Here is a 10,066-nt window from a genome sequence, read left to right as displayed (position 1 = left end):
CGTTAAAAGTTAGTGTTCCTCACAATTTGGTACTGACCTCTCTTCTTTCCTTACTCTTCACATTTTCTACAAACAGTCTGATCCAGTCCCATGGTTTCAATTTTCAAAAATCTTTTCAAACCTCCAAAACATCTGTCTCTAACTTCTCTCTCTCTCTTCTGGGTTCCGAATACATAATACAGTACAATGGCCTGATAGTTCTATCTGGTGTTCTTGAGGGTCCTCAAACCCAACACGTTCTAAAGTAAAGGTTTTCCTGCCCCATCGCAGTCCATGGTACTACCATTTTCCTACTTGTCAACGTCAGAAATCTGAAATGACATCTTTGATTTTTCCTCCGCCTTAAATCTCCATGTCCAATTAGTTATGCCAGTAATAATTTCTAAAGAGTCTCTCAAATTCCCCTATGCTGTATCCTCTTGGTATAATTATTAGACTTTTGCAAGACTCTCCTAAGTTACCTCCAGCCTCCAGTTCTCCTCCCTTCAATCCATTTTCTACAATGCAGTCAGGTGATCTTGGTAAAGCACAACTTTGATCATATCATTCATTCTCATTATTAAAACCCCCAATAGTTCTCATTTATATAAAAATCAAGTTAAACTTCTTCATAAAGTGAGCACGTATCTCCATTTGCCTGAGACAATTAAGTTTATGATTTTAGCTCCAGGATTTTCTGCTAGCGCCCCCTTAACTCTCAAAAGGGTCTTGGTTCAGATAACTTATATTGTCACCCTACATTAAAAATCTTCACAGATTTGTGTTTGTGTCTTCAGCCTCATCTCTGTTATTCTCTTCTTCATTCTAAGCCCTAGCCACCCTAAACTATCAAAGATACTCAAACAGCAATGCTCTCTCTCACCTCCAGCCTTTGCCTTTTGCCTGTATTGTCCTTTCTCCTGTTTCCCTTTCTTTGCCTCTCTCACTCCGACTTAACCTGCAGGTGTCAGACCGGATGACAGTTCTTCTAGAAAGCCTTCTCTGATTTTCTTCCACCTCAGCTGATCAAGTGTCCCTTCTAAGGACTTTTATCCCGTTCTAGTTACTTTTATTGTAACACTTTTCATGCTAATTAATACTTTCCTACTGTTTCTTTCACCTTCACCATATTTCTTCCTTGAATAAATCTGACACTATTGCATTTCTACCACTTAGCACAGTGCCTAGCACACATAGTAGAAGCTAAAATGCTAAAAGGCCTATGAATGGTGATAGAATTTTTAATCAACCTGAACATAGTTTTATTTAGATTGAGATGAAAGTTCTTTATAAAAATTGATGTATCTTATAGTCTAATAAGCAATGACCATTTTGTATTTTAGCCTCATTTATCATATTTATGTTGTCAAATTTTGCCAATGGAAAATAGAGTGAACAATGAATCTTGTAATTCATTGAAGAAAATAATAATAAATGGTTTAAAATAAAATGTTGGGGTTTTGTTTAGTATTTATCATAATAATCTTTTTTATTCATTTCTCTCAGAGCTGCCAGGTAGTTTCAGGTAATTAAAATGATTTCAGATTCAGTGAAATTACTTGTTTGCCTTTAGATTGATTTCTATCAGCCTAGATAGCTCACATTGAAACACAAAGCAGGTAGGTAATCTGAAGAACAACCAACACAATAAAGTCACAAATGGAGTCTCATTGTTAGGGATTATCAATAAACACTTAGCAGTGATTTTTCTGGTAATGACAGGTTAACTGACTTCAAAAAGGAAAGTAACAAAAACATGATAAGCTTCTAGGAATAAATGTTTTATGAAGGTTGATGTGATACAGGCCAACATCAGTATTATTGACTAGAATTTGGAGATTCAAACGAGAGTGCAATAAAAGAAGTATAGAGTAGGCTGGGCACAATGGCTCACGCCTGTAATCCCAGCACTTTGGGAGGCTGAGGTGGGAGGATCACAAGGTCAAGAGATTGAGACCAGCCTGGCCAACATGGTGAAACCCAGTCTCTACTAAAAATACAAAAAAGATAGCTGGGCATGGTGGCACGTATCTGTAGTCCCAGCTACTCAGGAGACTGAGGCAGGAGAATCGCTTCAACCCAGGAGGCGGAGGTTACAGTGAGCCAAGATCGTGCCACTGCACTCCAGCATGGCAACAGAGAGAGAGTCTGTCTGAAAAAAACAGAAAAAGAAAAAAAAAGAGAGAGAGAGATAAGTATAGAGGATAGAGCAGTTTCATTACGTGTTGAACATTTATTAAGCTCCCTTCCTGTAAAGAAGGCTGGGAAGCATCAGAGATTTAAACAGCCTTTGGCAAAACAAAGTGGAATCCTTAGCACATATTGCATCATATTTTTTGCAAATAAAAAATTTAAAAAGTGAGTTTTGTTGACATTTGGCTAGATGCCATTTCCACTGTAGACAGCAAAATCTTTAGAATTTATCAATTAGCTTGCGTTAGGCTAAACAAGATTATATCCGTATATGAAAAATTTTAATATTCCAAGAATCAGCAGTGCTGTAACATCAGATTTGGGCAACCCTAAAAATCCTTTAGTTTATTCTCCAGCACCTTTTAACAAAACCATTCTGTATTCACATTTTAAATCTCCACAGTAGACCTGTTGTTAATTTATGCCATTACTCATCTGAAAGCAAGAAAACTGTTTTTCCTATCTCACATAAATCCCTTGTGTACGCATGATGTTATCATACCACAACACGAGTTACATTAGTATGATGTGCCTTTTTGCCCTCTGTGGGTTCCAAGGATGATAAATCTGCTAAATAAATAGAATGTTCCTACTTCAGCAGCCTGTTCCTTTTCTAGAATGGACTCCAGAGCTGTGACTCCCAAAGCCCCAAAGGCTGGTCCACAAGTTAGCATTGGCAAAACCAAGGGAAAACAAGGAACACAAAGAAAACATAGTCGAGTTTCATAATGAGATATTATGTTACTTTAAACGATTAGCCTTTATTTTAAGATAGTGGGTATTTTTTTTGTATTTGGATTAACTAATGTATCTTTTCATTTTAGAAGTAGATGATGAAATATATAATATTTCTATTGTTTTAGTTACCTTATTTGGAAAATAAGAAATTATAAATTTGATGTCAATTAATTTTCTAAAATTTTGCATATTTATAAAATACTCAAATTGGAAACTACTGATTTTCTACAGTGAATTTGTAATAAGTTAATTGAGTTAAATCTTGAAAAATCTGTGACTATATTTTATACATACACATATACACATACACATGCAATACATGTATATATAATCATTTATGTTAGAAAATTTCATATAAAGAAAGGATATTAAAAAAATATAAAATGGCAAACACTTGGTCCATCTCATACTTTCCATCAGTTGTTATAACCCGGTATCAATTACCTAGTAACAAGCAATGTATGATTACCTAACAATTTCTTCCAGTTTGAGTTTTGATTTCTTTTAGCCTGCTTTTTTTTTTTTTTTTTTTTAGTTGTGTAGCCCTTTATTAGCAAATAAAATAGAAGGTATCTGTTGTACAACACAGGTAGTAATTGACTATAACTGGAGATCTATTATATTCTAATACAGATCATTTATAAATGCAATTTATTAAAACTCTTCCACCTTTTTTGTTTGTGTACAATTTGCAAAACTATTCTGAAAGCGGAATATATGTGCAAAGTTTACAAAGAGTGCAAATTTAGGATATGGTAAGTGCTTTACCAGTTACTTTCCAAAAACTGTCTGCTGCAACTGAACCTTTACATTGTCAAAATTTTTGATCAAAATATTTTGATGCCAGCCTTCCTTCTACTGCCTAAACTATAAAGCATTTTTAATGAGTTGAAGGTTCTGCTACAGTTACTATGATGAATACCAGGGAGAGATTTATAGATCCATTGAACATCTAGATAAAATGGGTATGAGTATTATAGAACAGTTAGACCCTGTATCTTTTAGCAATTACATGAAGAAATACCTTAATACTATATGTGGAAGACATCCCATTCAGGTGGTATTAAATGCTATCACAGAGCTCCAGAAGAATGGAATGAATATGAGCTTTTCCTTTTTGAATTATGCCCAGTCAAGCCGGTGTAGAAACTGGCAAGACAGTTCAGTGAGTTATGCAGCTGGAGCACTCATGGTCCATTGAAGCTCTGAATCCTCAGGGATGCCACCTGCACATTCTCATACTCTGTCCAGGGCCCCAGTCTAGCCTTTACCACGATACTGGTCCTGGTTTGGGGGGATTTGAAACCTCAAACTAACAGAACTTTCTTTTCTTTTTTTCTAGTAGCTGTAGTCCTTCCTTAGCCTGCTTTTTAATGAGTGCCGCTAAAACCCTTAGCCTGCCTGTTTACCCTTGGAGGTAAGATCTTCTTCTCCCCTGATTAGAAAAGTCAGTCTCCCCAAGCATTTCTGCCTCATTGGTTTCACTCTACCACTGAATGGCTACTATGTGTCAGGCCTTGGGCCAGGTACTCAAAACTCTGTTAGACCAAGAACGTAACTATTCATACCCTGGGGGAAAAAAGGGAAAAACTTTATCTCCAATTTAATCTTCCAAGAAGGAAATAAAAGCTTTTTCCTTGATTATTTTCTCCCCGAAGACTGGAATATAAGGCAGGATCCATACATGCACGTTACGAATGTACCATGGAATTTATCTGTTTGTGTCTTGTTTCCCAACCAGTTATTCTTCATACAGTTACAGGAAAATCTCAATTCTTCTGAAGCTGCCGGGTCAAGGGGGAACTGAAATAAATTTCCACTGAAAAAAACCTCTTGAAATGTTTTCCGTAAGCAACTCACACGTAAACACACAAACATTTCCCAATAGTTAACTCTGTGAAGTGTGCTGCAGCTTAAGAATCATTTCTCTGGCCGGGCGCGATGGCTCACGCCTGTAATTCCAGCACTTTGGGAGGCCGAGGCAGGTGGATCACCTGAGGTTGGAAGTTCGAGACTGGCCTAACCAACATGGAGAAACCCCGTCTCTATTAAAAAATATAAAATTAGCCAGGCATGGTGATGCATGCCTTTAATCCCAGCTACTCAAGAGGCTGAGGCAGGAGAATCGCTTGAACCCCCGGGAGGCAGAGGTTGCTATGAGCCGAGATCGTGCCGTTACACTCCAGCCTGGGCAACAAGAGTGAAACTCCGTCTCAGAAAAAGAAAAAAGAATCATTTCTCAGCTGTGAACTGTTTCCATCTTCCATGTCAGCAGGATGACTTTAGATATTTGTACTTCCATGCACTTATTTAACTAATACTTCATTTATACTTATGACATACCAGACCCTGTGTTTGGCATGAGAGATACCAAGTGGTGAACAATATAGATAGGAAACCTACCGTGGCTGTCAGTTACTTGGTAGTAGGTAAAGACCAATATGAAGAAAGAGTAGAAGAAAATGAATGAACTAGTCATGTGTTTGGAGAAGCCATTTCTTAAACTTCTAAATTAGATTAGGCCCTTTTCCTACAACAAGCTCTTAAATAAACACCCAGTATACCTATATCATAATATATATAACAGCTTTCATCAATTAGTTGTGAATTTGATGTAAGTTAGCATTAGATGCCTGATCGGTACATAGCGCCAGGAAAATAGAGGTTGCTTCCATGCGTTCTCCACTCTGTTCTCAAGACCCAACACGATGCCTGGTACCTGGTACTCAGTAAATGTATATTGAGTTGATGGTAAAATCTTAGTCCCAGGAACAATAATATTTGATTTCTTGTATAGCACCTTCACTACCTTCTGTCCAGTCAGGATAAGTAAGAATCATTTTACTACTATCAGGGTCTCTAAACAGACTGAGTCTTGGAATTGGGAGAAACATGAAGTTGAACATTTCAGAGCACCTGGCACCCCCAAACCCAAGCTGTTGTCTAATTAATCTGGTTAGCATAAAACTAGGTTTGCCACTGCTCTGTAAAACTATTTCATTTCAAATAGATTACAAAAGCAGCAGGTAGTGATCACAGAAAAGTTGGAAAGTTTAGAAAATTATATATCATATGTGTTTAAGATTTTGGTAGAGGTATTTAAGGCCACCCCATAGCCTTACTTTGTAAGTACTCATTTTTGAGCACCATCTCATAGCCTCTTTATGCAAGCTTCACTTTCCCAGTGCCCCTTGCTTCACGCCACCCCATTTTACAAATCAATCTGCCCTTTCTTGATACCATGTTCTGAATCTTCCCTTCCCCCACCCTCAACCCTTGCTTTCCATTTCCATGGGAATTACTAATGACTAACAGGCTTTTGTCAATCTAACTCTTATGCAGAAGCCCATTTACAAAGCTCATAAAAGCATAACTCTGTCTGAAGTGTTGAGAGAGTCCGGGGGCTCAGATGGAAGGCATTTTCTTGCCTTTTCCAGCTTCTAGAGGTTGCCTGCATTCCTTGGCTCATGGCCTCCTTCCCTCTTAAAGTTAGCAATGACCAATTGAGTCTTCCTCCATTACATCACTCTGACATTGAGTCTTCTTTCTCCCTTTTACATATTTAAGGACACTTGTGATTACATTGGGCCCACCTGGATAATTCAGGAAACTCCCTATTTTAAAGTCAGCTGGTTAGCAACTCTAATTCCATTGGCTACCTTACTTCTCATTTACTGTGTAAGGTAACACAGTCACAGTTTCCAGGTATTAAGATGTAGACATCTTTGGGGAGCCATTATCCTGCCTAACACAGGGGGGTTTGTGAGTCCTCTAATTTAGTTTATTCTACTTTGCCTTACAAGAGCTTAAGATTTTCCTTTCTCTTCTTTTCCTCTTCACCTCTGCATTAGACAGGGTTCTCCAGAGACAGAATCAGTCGGATATGTACATATACACAAGCAAATATAGATACCTAAGAGGTGATGTGTTAGGGGAATTGATTTAAGAAATTATGGAAGCTAAGAAGTCCCACAACTAGCCGCCAGCAAACTGGAGACACTAGGCTGGAGGTAGCCTGGCTCAGTCCAAGTCTAAAAGCCTCAGAATCAGGCAGGCCAATAGTGAAACTGTCAGTTCCAGGCCAAAGACCTGAAAACCCAGGGAACCACTGGTGTAACTCCTGGAATCCAAAGTGGAGTTCTGATGTCCAAGGGCAGGAGAAGATCTGGGACCCCAGCTGGTTAGATGGTGCCCATCACATTGAGGGTGGATCTTCCCCACTTAGTCTACCAACTCACATGACATTCTTCTCAGGAAACACCTTTACAGACACACCCAGAAGTAAGGCATTACCAGTTCTCGAAGTATTCCTTAATCCAGTCAAGTTGACACCTAAAATTAACCATCAAAACCTCCCAGTTGCCAAAGGACATGTCTCACTATTTTTTTTTTTCCTTTGTTCTCTCCCAAAAGCTGTGTTTCAAAAAAGGCCCTCTTATATCAAGCCTGTGCTTTCACATCTTGCATACTTTGAAGACTCTTCCCTGTGGCTCATGCTCTGATTTGCCTGAACACTTTCATGGTACTTTCTGATAGTTTTAGGTCGACTTTAGGCCTCTTTCCTTTCCTGTCCTCCCCACAGTTTTCCTTGGTTTGCCCTAGTCTTACTGTGGGATAAGGCTGAAGCTGGTGCATGCGAGACATACCAAACTTTTAAATCCATGATTATTTTGAAGTTTTAGTAGTCTCTGTTCTCAAGATCTACTCAGTGCTTGGTTTTTCTGTAGATATATTTTTCCTTTCTTTTTTGTTTTGTATCATTTTTGAAGGAAGTATAATATTAGGAGACTGCTAGGTAGGCCACGTCCACAGGTTCTAGATTTTGATTTGATTTCACAATATTAAGAACATACTCTGCAAGAGGTATTTGTAAATGGTGGCCTTTTTTTAAAACAGTTCATGTTCCAGATTCCTTATTTTAACAGATCCTAAGACCTAAGAGAAACAAAAAAAGGTATTTTTAATTGTCTAACAACATGTACCAACTGTTTAGCTTTTCTTAACTGATATTAGTCAACTCGGAAGTTGTGCAAGAACTTTAGTCAATTTAAACCTTGATTGTTTTGTGGTTGTTTCAAAATTAGCTTACAATTTTGAAATAGATTTTTTTTTTTAATCAGACACATTGGTGCTTTGTAGTCCATTGTACGGATACTGTTCTTTATTTGTGTGATAGGGTACCATTGATGTATTTTAATCAGAAGAGTCACTTGCATTTAACAGAATCCCTGTGAGTGCTATGTTGGAGTATAGACTATAGGGAGGTATGGCCTGAAGCAGAAGACCAGTAAAGCAGCAGCTGTAATGATACTAATAAATGTAGGGGTGTCACAACAGGCCATGAAAGGAAGGCAGGTGATCAGATTCTGAATACATTTTGAAGGTAGAGCTCATAGGATTTCATGAGGGATTGGACATGGGATTTGAAAGAAAGAGAGTAGTTGAGGATAATTCCAAGGTTTGTAGGCTTGAATAGACAGAAGATATGAAAGCAGCTGATTTGGACAGGAGGTTTAAAGATATATTTCTGGAAGATTAAGATTGAGATGCATCTAAGACATGTAAGAGGAATTTCAAGTAGGCAGGTGAATATATGAGTCTGAGATTCAAGAGGGAGAGAAATCTAGGATGGAGTTATAAATTTTGGAGTCATTAGCATATAGATGGTTTTTAAGTCCATGAGACTGCATAAGATCATTATCCAGATAAGACTGAGTTGAGAGAGAAAGAGGTTTAGAGGCTGAGCCCTGGGCATACTACAGTTAGGAGATGGTGGGGGATGAGTAGGGAACAGCAAAAGGGACTATGAAGTAAAAAGATAGCTGGTGAGGTATAGAGTCCTAGAAGCCAAATGAAGAGAGTGCTGAAAGGAGAGAGTAACTGTACTTTTCAAGTAAAGGAAATAAGGACTAGGAATTGACCATTGAATTTAGTAACCTGAAAATCATTAATGACCTTGCCAACTGTAATTTCAGTGGAGCAATGAACTGAAGATATTCGAGTGGGTTCAAGAGAGACTCAGAAGAGAAGAATTGGAGGCAGCAAACATAGACAGCACTTTTAATGCTTTTCTCATATGCTGTAAGACATGTAAAACAATCTATTGGGATGGAAGCGGAAAGGAGAAGCAGGACAAGAGAGGGTATCTTTTGTTTTTGTTTTCAATGGGAAAATTACAGCAGGCTTATATGCTGTGGGAATGATGCGGTAAAGAAGAGATACTAATGATGGAGAAGGAAGACACTTTCTGGTTTAATGACTTTGAGTAGAGATGAAGTGGCAGACTCCAGTCCACAAATGAAGATGGAAGTGCTGATAAGGCCTACTTGTTAGAGGGGAAAGTAGAATAAGTGGGCAGGTAGATTGAGTAGGTGGATACATGCATGATGATAGTACCCTGTGGAAATCCTTTTCTGATTGTTTAGGTGAGAGTAGGATGGAAGCAGAAATAAGGGAAACTAGAACAAAAGGAAGAGCAACTGAAAATCATCTACTACACTAGGTGGGACGAGGGCAAGTTGGAGAATGGTTGTGGGAATTTAGTGTGACTGCCAGACAACACCTTGAGGTGAGTGGTTATACATTTTAGAGTGAGGCCAGTCAGCATCATGGTGCATTTTTCTTTTTCTTTTCTTTTTTTTTTTTTTTTTTTAAAAAAAACAGAGTCTTGCCCTGTCACCAGGCTGGAATGCAGTAGCACCATCTCGGCTCACTGCAATCACTGACTCCCTGGTTCAGGCAATTCTCCTGCCTCAGCCTCCCGAGCAGCTGGGGCTACAGGCGCCCGCCACCACGCTGGGCTAATTTTTGTATTTTTAGTAGGGACGGGGTTTCACCATGTTGGCCAGGATGGTCTCGATCTCCTGACCTCAAGAGATCTGCCCACCTTGGCCTTCCAAAGTGCTGGGATTGCAGGTATGAGTCACCGCGCCCAGCCTAATGGTGTGTTTTTCTTCAACCACATTTTGCTCCACAAAAGTAGGTACAGGTAAGTGAGGAGTTGAGAGTGTATAATAGGAACACTTTAAAATATTATGAATGCCTGGGTCCCACCCACCTTCAGATATTATTTGTTTAGTTGAGGAAGGGCCTGGACACTGAATTTTTTTAAAGCACCCAAGATAATTCTAAGCAAAGTCAGAGTTGAGTCGCTGGA

The 10,066-nt window shown here is 38.7% G+C and overlaps 1 protein-coding gene across 1 annotated transcript in view; it reads left to right on the top strand.

Moving 5' to 3' along the window:
* SERPINI1 (serpin family I member 1) overlaps nt 1-10,066 on the top strand; it is a 158,278-nt gene that overhangs the window by 147,597 nt on the left and 615 nt on the right. The window lies entirely within an intron of this gene.

Source organism: Papio anubis, chromosome 2 (assembly GCF_008728515.1).
Source record: "Papio anubis isolate 15944 chromosome 2, Panubis1.0, whole genome shotgun sequence".
NCBI lineage: Eukaryota > Metazoa > Chordata > Mammalia > Primates > Cercopithecidae > Papio > Papio anubis.
Note: the sequence above shows the minus strand (reverse complement) of the source record. Positions and strands in the feature narration are given on the sequence as shown.